The 15,269-nt window shown below is 44.0% G+C and overlaps 1 long non-coding RNA gene across 1 annotated transcript in view; it reads left to right on the forward strand.

Annotated features, from left to right (window-relative positions):
- Window positions 1–15,269, forward strand: part of LOC141785709 (uncharacterized) — a 69,173-nt gene that overhangs the window by 18,292 nt on the left and 35,612 nt on the right. The gene's annotated exons all lie outside the window — the stretch shown is intronic.

A 15,269-nucleotide genomic window follows, 5' to 3' on the forward strand; every position in this document is an offset into this window, starting at 1 on the left:
ACTTTTGAAATACAAAGGATATTACGTCTAATTTTCAACCTTGAAAAGTTCCAAACAAAATAACAAAACAAAGAAAAAGAAAAAGACGAAAAAAAGACTTCATCAAAAAAGGAAAAAAACACATAAAAGACAAACTGCAAACAAATACCAAAAAGACAAAAAAAAAACACAAAAAAGACAGAATAAAATAATACTAAAAAAGACAAAAAAAATACAAAACAACAAGATTAAAAAATACCAAAAAAAGACAAAAAATACAGAAAAACAAACTACTAAAAATACGAAAAAGACAAAAAAAACAAACAAAAAATAAAAAAAGACACCAAAAAGACAAAAAACACAAAAAAGACAGAATAAAAAATACTTAAAAAAGACAAAATTAAAAAAAAAAAAAAAATTGAAGCAAATCATTAAAAAAATATGTTATACCTAAAAAATTCAGAAAAATAATTTAGAGATTTTACTCAGTAATTTTATTGTTTCAATGGGATGTAGTGATTAAAAAAAATATATATATTTATCTACCAAATGGTTCAACTGCAAGTTAAAAGGTAAAATGCAAGCTTGTGCAAAAAAATAACCAAAAAAAAAACGCCATCTCTCCCTTGAAAAAGAATAAAAAGCTATGGCAAACTTCCAGAGGACGGTCACGACTTGACACAAGTCACTTTTTTAGAATTCATCCTCAAGGTCCTCTTCCTGTTCGGTTTGTGTTGCTCTCTGCCGGCAGACGGATGAGGCCCCACAATGAATTCTCGAAGCTTTTGTGTGGTTTGAAAAAGCTGTTATTGATGACTCACAGCCTCCAACCTTTCATCGTCAGCTTCGCCGTGTTACTGTGCAAAGTGATTCTCTGAATGCAGGAGATTAGCACGTTTAAAGGGAGACACATCATCAGGCTTTGATGGAGGAAAAACATGTTTTATTATTCTTTCTTTGCAGGGATATGAAAAAGAAAGCTTTTTACTGCTCTGCTCCTTGAAACAAAATTCAGCACATTCTCATTTCTGAGGAACAGAGGAGGTGCAGTCACTGAAAACACATCTGAGCAGGTGAAAACCTTAAAGATTTAAAGCTCAGACGTCAAGGTTGGAGGAGCTACGTCAGAGTGAAAGGTGATTTAATGTCACACAGCGTCTTTAACCTGCATCAGCGGTTATGGCCATTACTTCCTCTGTGTTTCATATTTCAGTGTAACTGTGTTTGCACTGACTGACTCGCTCTCAGACGTGCAGAAAACAAGTGTTCCCGGGGATAGATGAGGTGTGAAATGTGCAGCCTGATGAAATCTCAGCAGCAGAGTCAGGGGGTCAGGGCAGAGCGTTTCTGCGAGGTGAGAGTACGTCTGGCTGTTTAGATAATGTGCCCTTGTATGTTCCTGCTCCTGATGGCCATGTGTACTCGCTTGTGTGTGTGTGTGTGTGTAGGATATCTGTATTTACTGAGAGCCCGTGAGAAACCAGCACACAGCTCCGGGGACCCCATTACTGCTGCTGCCTCTGACCAATGATCCGCAGTACTCCTTTTGTTCACAGCACATTTATGCTGAATTGCATCTGTACAAGGCAATACCCAGCAATCACCTGTATGCCTCCAACACACACATGCACACACATGCATGCACATATGGCTGCATGCTGATTCACATACAAGCATCTGTGGACGGCCGGAGGAGAGTTAAACATGCACAAAAATGATTTAGGAGGGAGTTGTCTGCGTGTTTAAGTTTCTTCACCTCTCGCTCTGAGTTTGCCGCAGTTTAACTTCTGCTGCGGCTCAAACAAACTCAACTTCTTCTTCTTCTTCTTTCTCTTCTTGTTTCCATTGTTTTGGGTCACAGCGTTATAAAACAGCAGCTCTGAGCCGCGTGTGTTTGCATCAGCCGAGGATGACCTCGTTAGCTCTCCTCTAAATCCTCCACACTCTGCGGCTTTAACACACACTTTAAATACCAGAAACACACAGCAGCACTGAGTGCCTGAGTCTGTGTGTGTGTGTGTGTGTGTGCTCATAAAGCATACCTGACCAACATATTTCTCTCTTTTAATGAATATATTTACGACGCTCTGCACCTGAGCGTCGGAGTTTTAACTCAAAGTCGTGGCTCCATCATTTCCTGCTCTTCCTCCATCAGGGACACACCTCCAGCTCAGCCTCTTCATCACACATAAAAAGTGAAACACAGATTATTTATGTGCCTGAATATTAAGTGAGAGCTCCTTTTTTTCCCCTCCTGCTCCCTGTGAGCCCGTGGCTCAGCGTTTTGCTGACAGATTTACTCGGAGGGGAACATATAGACGGCTGCGTGCAAGGCGAAAACTGTATTTCAAAGTTGCGGAGGAGGCGGAGGATTCAGAGCTGCAGTGAAGGAGCTCCAGATGTCCGTCGTTATTAATCCACTAATAGAAGAGATTGACTTGAATAATTAAATCTGGATGATGAAATAATTCAGTGATGTTTCTGTGCTTAAAATAAGACTTTAAATATGTATTAAAGGAGCACTTTGCATGCCAGTATTCAGGAAACGAAGGTGGTCCGTCCCTCTCATGATTCCCCATAGTTTGTCATCTTCATCATCCTGGTGGATGGCAGCAGATTCAGATCAAGAATTTCCCCATACATGGCTCCATTCATTGCTCCGTCAGTTATATGAAGTTTGCCAACACCATGAGATGAGAAACAACCCCATGCCATGATGCTTCCACCTCCAAACTTCAGTTTTGGTCTCATCTGACCAGACAACATCCTCCCAGTATTCTACAGGCTTGTCAAGATGCTGTTTAGCAAACTTTAAACCAGCTTCAATATGCCTTTTCTTGAGGAATGGAGTCTTGCTGGCTGAGCGTCCATAGAGGCCGTGGCAGTGGAGTGCATTGCTGTTGTTTTCTCTGTAACAATTATACCTGCTGCCTCCAAGTCTTTCTGGAGCACTTTCAGGCTGGTCCTTGGCTGGTTGAGTACTCTTCTGACTATCTTTCTGACTCCCTGGTCAGAAATCTTCAAGGAGCTCCTGTGCGTGGCCTGTTGATGGTAAGGTGGTGCTTCTTCCACTTGATAATAATGGCCCCAACTGTGCTTTGATAGAAGTCTGTAACCAGTTCCATTTTGATGCTGAGTAACGTTACTTATTTCCCTCACTGTATTTGTGAGAACACACACATGTTAAGCAAACACACCTCTGACAGAATCATCAAGTGAATCCGATGCATATTCATGACTTCATAAACGAACCCCTGTATCTTTGTGTCAGCACATTATTCTAGCCTGTCAGAGAAACATGTCCCCATTTAACACCAAGGTCACACACACATGCATTCATTACACACACTCTGTGAGGTGTGTAACTTTAACTGTAGGTCACACTCTGATGTTGTCATTAATCTTCTTTTTAATTATGGCTCCTGTGCTGTTGTATAGGAGCAGATTAGATGCACGGATTGATCACGGTGTGTTTATATCTGCTGACAGAGTGTGGGCTCCTGGAGAGACACACACACACACACACATGGCTGATGCAACAACTGTTTTTGAAATGTGCAGAGACCAGAGCTCCTCTCTGGCTCCTGCAGACAGATTTTTATGGCGAGTCTGTCGAAGATATATCCGAGCCATAAAACACCAACTTCATAAAGACTTCCTAATCAGAAGAGGTCACTCAAAGTTAAAAAGTTCACCCTCTTTGACTAAACTTTGGGTTTTTTTCTCTGAAGTGTATCAAAGTGACGCTGGCGTCTGCATGTTGAATGTTAAGATCTGACCCTGGATCAGTCTGAGCGCCGTTCTGCTTCTGCTGCAGTTTACAAAGATCATTATCAGCACATTTAAAACAATTAATGCACGCGTGTAGCTCCGGGGCCAGAGCTGGAGGTCGCTAATTATCAGCACTTCCGCTTTTTTGTTGCTTCATCGAGAGGAATGCGCAGCGAGGAGTCTGACACCGTTCTGGAGACGCCACATCAGGCATCCTTGTCCTCATCTTCACACATCAGCAAGCTCTCCCAGAACAAGTCAGCCATCTTCCACGGTCCTTGAAGAGTCTCAGGTTTAGAGTCTCCCAGCATGCATCAGGAGGCCGATGAATAGCAATCTGGCCTTGCCCCCTTCGATGCTTTTGTGCGTGCGTTGTGCATAATGCATCGCAGCAGCAGGACAGGGGTAATTACCACAATCAGAGGAGAGGATCATCAATCTCAGGTGAACCGCGGGGAGTAAATGAAGCAGAGAGGAGGAGAAGGAGAGAAAGACGAGGCTCTGCAGGAGAAAGAGGGAGAGAAAGCGCCGTGTTTGTTGGTTCCTCTGAAAACTCCAAGGCTTTATTTCAGAAAATTGCCACTTGCATAATTAATCACAGTGAGAAAATCTATTTATCCACCCTCCTCTCCTCTCCCCTTTCCTTTCCTTTCTCCCTCTCTGTCTGTCTTTTCTTTTGTTCTCAAATAACCTCCTTCAGATCAGTTTTTCGATCGTCTTCAGGCACAATTCGTCTTTTATTTTCTGACTCTGTTGACTTTTTTTTCATGTCCTCATTTGTTCCCACTCGAACTTCATCAAACTTTCTCACCACGTTGCGAGTTTTTACAGATGTTGTTAATTTTTCCTTTTTGATCAATTTTCTCTCTGCTGTTGTGAATGGATTTGATTAAAAAGGACAAAAGATGATGAGTCTGGTGATGAATTGTAACCGTTTTACTGTTTTATCTGTCGAGACGGGATTATGATGTGACTGCGTTGCTGAAGAGCACCTCTGCAGGGCCCGGGAAGCAAACCAGCACCTCGCAGCTCTCCAAGCCGAGTCCCCGCAGACTGAGCTCCTGCCAGCTCACTGTTAGCTGAGTTATTATGCAGACCTGATTCGTTATTTGTGTGTGGATTTGCAAACCGCCAACATATTGCATCATGCATAATTTATAGCTGTGAGCTTGCTGCTGTTGCACTGGCATTGAGTCCTTTTTTTGCAGAGCGTCACATTTTGTGTCATCTCGGGGGTGCTGTGATTGTTTTCTGCAGACGAGCGGAAGTTCATGCACCTGTCCAGACAGAAATATCACCCAGGGTTTCAGATTGAGGAGCTTCAATAATGTAGTTTTCTGATTGTTGCAGCGAGCGTTCAGATGATTTATTGATGATGATGATGGTAGAAGAAGGGCCAACAAACAGCCCCGCCCCTTTCTTCGATCCTTTGTGCTGGGGTATATTTATTAATGACAGCAGGAGCTCAATTCCTGCATCGCCTGCAGGCCGAGTTTCACGGGAACTCTGAGAGAAATAAACAAGAGAGGTGTAAGTTTTAACGAGGCTGTGAGGAGTTTGAAAAATTCTCCTTTCTTGATATCTGCCTGAGTTTAAGCCACACTTTAATTTGAGCACGTCTAAGTCTCCATGACGACACCACACCAGCTGACAAAGTTGAGTAGTGAGAAGAGAGATCTGTGTTTTTCTCTGCTGAAAATTGTTTCTGTGCTTAATTTTGTAGTGATGGTGGACACTGGAGCCTAACTGTCAAACCCTTTGCACACCAGAGGCATATTTTTGCGCGAATTTTTCCTACTGTTTTTCAACGCAAGCTTTCACACCAGCAACTTTCTTCACTGAGTTTGTTTTTTTCAGGCAGAGGTCGATTTTTCCAAAGTTTCACTCGCGACGAGTACACATGCGACCAATCAAAATGCTCGTTATTGACGAGTCACATACCAAAACATTCAACTTTGATTGTGTTTGTGTCCCAGCACAAAAGACATAAAAACTGCAAAGACAATGTATGGAGGGTGATAGAGCACGAGCTAAAGGCTAACACATTAGCTTAACTGTGTGCTAATGTTCATTCCAACCCACGGTCAGCAGTTATTCTGCAGGGGTCTGTTCAAACTATAGAGTAAAGTTACGTTAGCTCTGATTGGTAGTTGACTGGCAGGATAAAGCTAACGGCTAGCTGTGCTAAATATAGACAGCTACTAAACTACTTACAAACTGACAGTGTTTACTTGCCGTCACGTTAGCCTACAGATACACTGGAGAACCAGGCTGCCGATAGCACTACATATACCCGGCTACTACAATGTTAGCTTGTTGTCACGTTTCAAACCGTAGTGCTACGTAGCTGTGCCGATAAATACCTTACCTCAGCATGTCGTATCCAGTAACAAAGAAGGTGGCGAGGCAGTCCAATCAAAACAGATCCTCCTCATTGCATCTTTAACGCCAGGAAGCACTGTTAAAAATAATCACCCAAACACACACTACCTTACTTTTTGTGCTAAGTTTGTTTCTCCTGCAGTGTGTGCACACACTCCTGGATGATGGGAACTCATCTGCCTGCAGGCCCATGAGCAGAATATTGGAAACGCTTGTGCACTTTGAGTTAAAAGTGTTTTTTTTTTACACCATCACCTTGCTCCATTATGTCTAAGAGCATCCCTGATACAGTTTGATACTGAACATATTCACACGGGGTAATGACCCAGCGCTCGTCTGTTTTGAAGGGAATGGAGGAGTAGATGGAGTGTGTGTGTGTGTGTGTGTGTGTGTGTGTGTGTGGTCCATTTTAGCCTGCAGACACATAACTCTGGTGCCCACTCCTTCAGCAGTTTTGCTGACGAAGCAGCCTCAAAGTTAACGTTGCAACACATGAAAAAACCTCCCTGCGATCACACCGCCGGCGTTCCTCCGTCACACAGACGCTCTGATCAGATCAAAAATAGAAACAAAGATAAAAAAACACACAACTTCTCCTTTCAGCGAGCAGAGTTTGGACTCAGAGAGGCTAAACTCTGCTCTTTTCTGGACCCAGCCTCCAAAACACTTTAAAGTGAGCATCCACAGGGAGCCAGGGATCGTCTGCAGGAATAGAGATTAGGAAGGAGGCAGAAAAGCATCACCCAAAGCCTAATGCACCAGCAGCACCCGAGGGAGCTGCAGCCAGGTTTATATGGGCCACTCGCTCTGTTATGGAGAGGGAGGAGAGGAGAGGAGGCAGCAGGAGTATGAAAGGTGAAGAGGAATGAAAGAGGAAAGACGGTGCAGCTGAGTTTTTGTCATCTTAACAGTATTTTACTGTAATATCTGCAGAGACTCAGGCCTGTCAGACACATTTGAGTTACATAAACCCATCAGGGAGCTATTTTTTCCCTCAGATGTATAATTGTGCGGCGCTGCTCCCCTTTCAAGTGTTCCTCTATTTGTTATAATGAGGAATTGATGATGGCCGCACACCTGCTCACCTGAGTTATGAGCGCGAGCGGGCTGTCAACATTTCTCACAGAGTCCTTCATCCTCGGCGTGCAGACAGATTTTATTACATGGACTCAGAGGAGGAGGAGAAAAAACAGAGTCCAGAGGGAGGCGCAGAGACTGGAGGTGTTTCTCAGTGAGTTACTGCAGATTACAAAGATCAGTCTCCGTTTGTCATAACGCCACACTTTCTGTTTTACTCTGAGAATAAATTAACAGACTGAAAACAATCCCTTTCACCGTTTGGTGTTTCTCTGAGTCTACTTGGTGATTATTATGCCACCGCAGACAAATTGAGACTTCAGTAACAAAATAATGAGCAGATTTAATCCTGCAGAGTCGCTTCTGCCACCTACGAATCATCTTTTCAAGCGCGGCGGCTCCTCTGTTGCTCTCAGCGAGGTTCAATAACAATTTCATTTCATCTGCTCTCCCTTTGTACTCGATGAGACGCCCTGCTCACTTACAGCAAACGCTGTTTGATTGCGCCGCCTGTATCATCGTGGAAAAAAAAAAGTATTGAATGGTGGATAAGAGTGCAAGGGATGGACGGATGTGTTGGAGGAATAAAACGCTGCATTAAGGTGACAGCTGCCAGTTTTATTTCATGGTCTGTGCTAAACATTGTGTTGTCTGACACAGGATGCTAGCTGAGGCTGTATGGATAAATGTTTGTGAAGGATCGATGAATCAGACATTAGCATCTCTGCTGGCTTTGGTTTGTTATCGATCGCTGCGTTAAAGTGTCTCAGACAGAAAATAGAACTTCATAAGCGTGTGAGAGTCTGAGCATCTGGGTAACAGTCTGCTTCAACCCACAGGACATGTTCTCCATCAGGGTGATGTGAGGGAAAGGTGTCAGAGCTCAGGCCACAGTTTACCTGACTGTAGGTTATCCTGCTTCCTCCAGAGTGAAGCTAACACTACGGTGGCCGGTGAGTGTCAGGCGATTTGCAAAAGCCAGAACATGAATGCAAGAGCTACAACAAGAATGTAAAAGCCACAACGCAAATGCAAAAGCTACGACATGAATGCAAAAGCTACAACACAAATGCAAAACCAAAATACACAAATGCAAAAGCTACAACAGGAATGCAAAAGTTACAACACAAATGCAAAAGCCACATTAGAAATGCAAAAGCTAAAATACAAATGCTAAAGCCATGACACAAATGCAAAAGCAAAAACAAGAATGCAAAAGCTTAAACATGAATGCAAAAGCTTCAACACAAGTGCAAAAGTCATAAAACAAATGCAAAAGCAAAAACAAGAATGCAAGAGCCATCACACATAGCCAAAAGCTACGACATGAATGCAAAAGCTACAACTCAAGTGCAAAAGGAAAAATACAAATGCAAAAGCTACAAGAAGAATGCAAAAGTCTCAACACAAATGCGAAAGTACATCAGTGTTAGTTAAAGGAGGTTAGTTATTCTAAAGAACACAGAAAAGTTGGAAAAGTAAGTGAATGATTATCTTTTTTTTATTCATCTTTGATAAATAAAGCTTCGTAGGACTTACGTTGTTATATCCTTCATGATACTTGCATTTTTTTACTTACTGGAAAAATATGTCATGATATATTTAGCTTTGTAAATCAATAATGTTAGCATTAAAGCTATATTTATCATAGCTGAAGGTAAAAAAGAAAACAATCATTGACTTTCCTTAACAACTTTTCTGTGTCTGTTAGGAAAACTATCTTAACTTACGTGTTGTTGCTTTTGCAAATCAGCTGATAGCTAGCATACGGCACTGTCTCAGTCAAACCTTGAAAAAGTCATTTACACTCTCATCTCCTCCAGCCTCGACAGCCATGATTCCCCATCACAGCATTAACCAAAAAGCCCTCCCTCACCTCCTCACTTTTCAAAAGCAGCAGCTCTCAGCACTCAAGCAGCGGCCCGCGCCGCCCTCTGAGGCTGCGGCGTTCATCTCATTCCTCTCCCTCTGTCACGATGCTCGTTCTCACTGCTCGCGCTCATGCTCTCCTTCTCCTGCTCACTAGTGCATGTGCACTTCTGCAACTGAGCCTCGTCTCTGTGAGCAGCTGCTGGGCAAGAAGAGGACAAGAGCGAGAGTACAGACGGTCCCTGTGGGCGACGTGGTGGTGCAGCGGGTGCAGACGGGCAGACGAGGCAGCATGTGCAAGAGTCACTTTCAATCAGCGAGTCCTGGGTCCAAAAATGGGTCAGCGGTCTATTTTGGGAGAAGAAAGTATGTTTCCATAAGTCCCAGGGCATGGGGATGTAATTTATTCCTTGAATCTTTAAGCTCAGGGCCAAACTGGAAAGCTTAATGTCTAATAAGTATCTCATTTAGGCCCGAGGCTGTGAGGTTTAAAAAGACGTTATCTCTTTAAAATCCCCATTGAGCGTTGAATATCAAAGCCTCCTACAGGGTGATGATATGGATTCCTGTGAACTCTGGGAGCCACTTTCCTTTACGCTGCACTTCCTGCTCACCTCCTACACGTATAGGTGTCCTGACGCCTTTCATCAACTGTTTTTTTTTTTTTTTTAATTCGGACAGAAGTTTCCAAAGTGCTGGGTCATCACAGCCGCGGTGTGAGGCCAATAACTCTGACGCTATTTTGGTTGCGAGGCACCTTCATCATAATGGACGGCGATCTGCTGGGAGCCGTGTGAAGTGAGGGAGCCCTGCAGTGATAGCGATCCTCAAACTCTTCCAACACACACATTTGTGATCAGCACTAATGAGTCTGTGCCCACTTATATCTAAAATAACTCTGAAAGTGAAGCTGAGGCCGTCTCCTCTTCCTTTTGATTAGTATTCACTGCTTCTCCTCCTCTTCCTCATCGCTCTCTGTTTTTTCTTGTACCTTCCCGACAAAGCAGATCAGATATGAAAGACGCTAGCGCTCACTCACTCTCTTTTTTAATCATAGTTTTTATTTTTTTTCCCAGCAAAACAAGCCATCTTAGCAGAGACAGGGTGAATATTAACAGAGCTTCTCTGCAAAATACAAAAATATATCAACGTTTGAAAGCAGCAGATTTAGCTCCGCTGCAGACAGGAGCAGGCTTTTAATCATAAACCTGACGTTTCAAACGTGTATTCACTGTTTTATAAGACGGGTGAAGGGGGTATGTACAGGGTGAACAGGAGGGGACCGAGCACTGATCCTTGGGGGACACCGTCTTCACCTTCCCCTCTTGTGTCTTCAGTGATAATTTTACTACTTTTTCTCCTGTGCTTGTCTGGAGATCCTACATGTAACCATGGCTGCATTGTTTACATGTGAAATCAGCTGTTAGCAGCCTGTAGCACGACAATGCTAACTGGTGCAAGGCCGGATGTTTCCCCACAAGGTGAGGAGAATGACATGCTGGTTCCAAGAAGTGACGACATCGACCTGTTCTTCCATCCATCGTTATTGGGAACTTAAGATCTGTCTCCTTGAAGATGGAGGAGCTAGGCATGCTAACCCAGCAACAGAGGGAATACCAGAAGGCAGAGTAGCATCATGCTATTCACAGACATGGCTAACAGAGCTAACACCAGAAGAACTTCACCAGTTGCTGTGATCCCTCCTGAATTTCCCCTCAGGGATAAATAAAGTGTTTTCTATTCTTCTATAACTGGATCTTCTTGGTCCGTCCTTCCTCCTGTGAGTCACTCAAGAAGCTGCCAGTCTCCTCAACGATGGCCTCATTTGTCTGCAGTAATTACACTAATGTCTCAGAATTAATACAGATGTGATTTATTGTTGATGGATCGACCTTGACTCATCGGAGTCTTGGCACAGGTTCGCAGACCCGAGCTGGGTCCAGGAGAGAAGACTCAGGGAAACAATCCATCTCGTCTTACTGCGTGTGAAGAAAAGCAATATGCAGATCTCCGAGCGCTAATGGGCATCACTGGCTTCATTTTCACATTTTGTCTCCAAACTCCTTCGCCCCCCTCGCCGCTCCCTGCCCTGACCATCCCGACGCCGGGCAAGTGGCAATTCTCACTTATTTGCGGGACCCCCGAACCGCCCGCTGGACCATGAAATGAGTTCATTTCTCCACAGCGAGATGCAAATGACTGCTGCTGCAATAATATCACACCCTGTCATAATCGCTTATGCATTTAGAAAAGGGGAGGAAATGCATCGTTCACTCACTTTCTCTGCTTTGTCTTGAGTTTGAAAGGACGACGACTTCGACACGGCGCTTGAAAAGCTCTTTCGGCGTAAACACATATTGTCTCGGCTTCATCCTCGCTGACTTTACAGGGTTTTCATCTGGCCATTAAAGGCGGCTGTGTAATGGATTCACTTTGCTTGTTCTGCTCATTTCCTCTTTTGGAAGCCGAGTCGTGTGATGAGCTCCTCATTTCTGTGTCATTTCGTTTTAATAAAAAGCTCCACGCCATTTCTGTCAGACAGCCCATCATTTCAGCCGCAGACAGTGATTACCGGGCTGATTAATCTAGAGATAATTTCAACACTTTTTAATGCGCCAATAAGTAATATATTCTGGAGCAGACTGGTTAAAGACCTGAAGACCTGCTGAGTGCTGGTGGACAATTCTTCCGTCTGACCTTGCTGCAAAAACGAGACAAATGCAATTAAGAAGTGGAGGTTTTTCACCAAGAGGAAGAAACTGCTGGATTGGACAGAAAGGAGAGACCTCAAAAGATATCCTTTGGTTTTCAGTTGGCTGGTTGGTTGTTTGCACAAATTGAAAGAATTATAACTAACGTGCACTAAACAGCATTTTGTCTGGGGCTGTGATTAAATAATTAAAGACAGATTGAGACTAAACCAGCAGTTTAAAAGCAGTTTTAAATCTTGATGATTTCATCCTCCCTGTTTCCTCTCAGAGCAGCTCACACTGTTATAAATAAACACTTTGTCCTTTTGCATTTTTCACGATTTGCTGCAGATACGAAAGGTCCACGGAGGTAATGTTTCCATCTCTGAGCTTCTGCAGAGCCGTTATGTAAAACAAAAACACCTGTGGGGATATAGAAAGCGTTGTAAAGGTCACGAGATTTGCAGAAAAAGCAGACTGGGTTTCATGGACCACTCGTCGACCTTTGACCTGTAGTCAAAAGAAAGCTCTTTACAGCTTTGTGACACCTAGAGACAAGCTGTGTGTGTGAAAACCCAGCTAAACGACAGTCACACTCCTGTTAAAAATGTCAGACACAAGTTATTAGGCTGCGAGTCTATAAATAGAAGATGGCACATTTTCATGGCCCGCATTATCATTAGCCAACAGATGCACCGGGGAGACAGAACGCGCTGAAACAGCCCATTTAGTGCTGAGGAGTAAAACCCTATTTGTTTTCATCATTAAACAAGAGGAAGGGGGGGCTGAGGGGGGGTTTGGAGAGAAATATGTGTGCAGACATTGCATGATGCGAAGCAGCTCGGCTCTCAAACACACACAGAGGTCACACAGAGTCCACACACAATGGATGTGTAGATTAACAACGTGCGGGGGTGGGAATGAACGCTAGTTTCCTGCACCCTGGAAGTGAAGGAGGAGGAGCAGAGGAAGATCTCTTTCTCTTTGGTAGTTTTGCAGCTCTTTTATAATTTTTCTGCACCAGAATCCAAAAATTAGGAATGCACGATATATCAGTAGCGATATCGGTATCAGCCGATATTCACTCATTGGCGGCCGGCATTTTCAGAGCATCTTGAACGATCTTTCAAGACCCAAAAATATTGTTTTCTATGACCATGTAAACACCAAAACTACCCAAGACGAGTAGAATCTCTTCTTTTATGTCTCTCTTCTTGTTTTCAATCCAAAAACAGACAAAACGTACTTTTTTGATCGCGTTCATCCCCGGCGCTTCATCCATCGATCCTCTCCATGGTCGTCTTTTCTCACGGTTGAGCCGCTCTTTCTCTCTGAACTACCTCGAAACATCATCTCAGATTGTAAATATCGGTGAATATCAGTGAATATATATCAGTGTAATATCAGTATCGGCCAAAATTTTCATATTGGTAAATCTGCTGCTGCAAATATCAGAGTAAAATCTTCTCAAGATTTTCTGTACATTTCGTCGTTTATCCTCCTCAAATTTCCACAAAAAGTGTTTCTCTGCGCGGATAAAGCTTCCCTACTCCCATCATCCCCCTGTGCATGAACTGCCATGTTTCCCAGCATGCACAGAGAAACTCAGCAGGCCCCGTCAGCAGACATCTCAAACACACTCTAACCCTCTTTCCTTTGTCTCTCCCGAACACACATCTGCCCCGTTCCTCCGATTTTGTTGTGAGGCTGCGGCACCTGCAGCACGGCAGGTGAGGAGGAGGCGGCGGCGAGGTGTCACAGCGTGTCAGGTGTGTGCGGTTGCTTCTAATCAGAGGTGTTTCTGACACAAACAAGTGTCGGTGTCTGCACAGGAATCTGAACATAGAGACGTGTTGTTTCAGAAAGGTGGAGATCAGGATCAGTCGGTGGAATCTGCTTCTTTCAGGTAACAACTTGAAACTTCAAACCACTTCAAATATCATCTTTAAGGACACTGAACAATTCCCTGTGTCCTCCATCCCCTGCTGTTTTTATTCCACTTCCCGTCTGAGGTGAGAGCCTGAAGCTCTCAGGTTGGAATAAGCTCCTACCTGGCGTGCATCGTCTTGTCGCCTCCGTTTCTTCGAGCATCCTTCGACCTTTCGGACCACATTTGATGAGATCACGTCAAATCTTTTTCCATGCCTGTTTCATGCATCGTAGCCTGCTGACGACTTCTTTCTCTGTTTGTTTGTGCGACTAATGGATTCACGAGTGGGGGGAGCTCTCAGAAACGACCTCCATCCGCGCCCTCCCTGGTCCCTCCTGTCAAACACAGTGGTGTAAAAGTTTTGAAGACAACATAAAAGTGTTGGGCCGTGTCTGCGTGGGAGTCGGAGAACATCCGACCTGCAGAGCGAGCTGCGTCAGGAACAATAACCTCATCTTTAAAAACTTCTGCTGCTGGAAAAGGGAGTTGTTTTTACAGCATGAGCACAGGAAGAGTCAGGACTTCCTGTTCACTTTATCAGACCGGCAGTATTTCTCAGGAAAGATGTTAAAGGAGAAGAGTTTCATGGATGTGATGATGAGATTAAAGAGGGGCATTTAAACATGTAAGAACAAGCCCTCTCTAATTCCCTTCACTTTCTGTGGAAGATGCAACGCCTGAATATCTCCACAGGGACTGAGAAATGAGCTGATTTATAACCACAGCCTGTTTTTCCTGCCTGGACTCGTCTTCTTCGCTGTTATTGGTTGCACATTTTGCAGCTGCTTTTACATCTTAAAGCAGATTAAAGTCTGAAGAAGTCATTGTGCTGTTGCATAAATGTTCAGATACTTCTTCAGCAGCTTACAGCACTTTTATCCCCTCTCCTTCCCCGACAATAAAGTGAGTCTCCGGTGGGATGAGTCTGTGAGGAAGAGGATTAAAATGAAGCTAGCCGTGATGTGCTCCCAGCTCGGACCGTCACAAAGCGCCTCGGCACCGCAAAGGGGAAAATGAGTCACCGCTTAATTTCCTGCGTCTGACCGGCCGTCGGACGAGAATCAATCTTTATGCAAAGTTTCCCCGTCCTGATCCTAAAAATGACAGCCATTATGCAGATTCACATTTTATCTCCTGCTGAAATAATGACAATAAATCATCAGGGGTGTCACGGCTGTCGATAATTACACGGAGAACGGCCGGAGAGGAGTCGGGCTTTGGAGAAGGCCTGGGAGTGAGGAGGAGGAGGTGACAGTGAGGGATGAGTCTGCTTCATAAACATGGCCATGAACAGAGCATGCATCATGAAGAAGAGCTTTCAGCTGAGCTAATGTTGCGCCTTGTGGACCTGGAACGTCAGCTCCCCCCAACTCGCTCCTCGATTTAGTGACTCGGAAAGGAGGGTCATGAAACCAGAGATACCTTCATGAGTTTGTTCAACGATTTGTTCAATCCTCTCTATGAACTCCTCATGTTAGAAATCTACAGCGTCCTTTCATTTCCTCTCTGCGTCTTCACCCATGTCAATGTTTACACCTCTCTGCGCCACGGAGGAGTGAAATGATTTACAT

This window comes from Halichoeres trimaculatus, unplaced genomic scaffold, assembly GCF_033239565.1.
Source record: "Halichoeres trimaculatus isolate MK-OKI-2021-1 unplaced genomic scaffold, fHalTri1.1 fHalTri1_scaffold_24, whole genome shotgun sequence".
Lineage (NCBI taxonomy): Eukaryota > Metazoa > Chordata > Actinopteri > Labriformes > Labridae > Halichoeres > Halichoeres trimaculatus.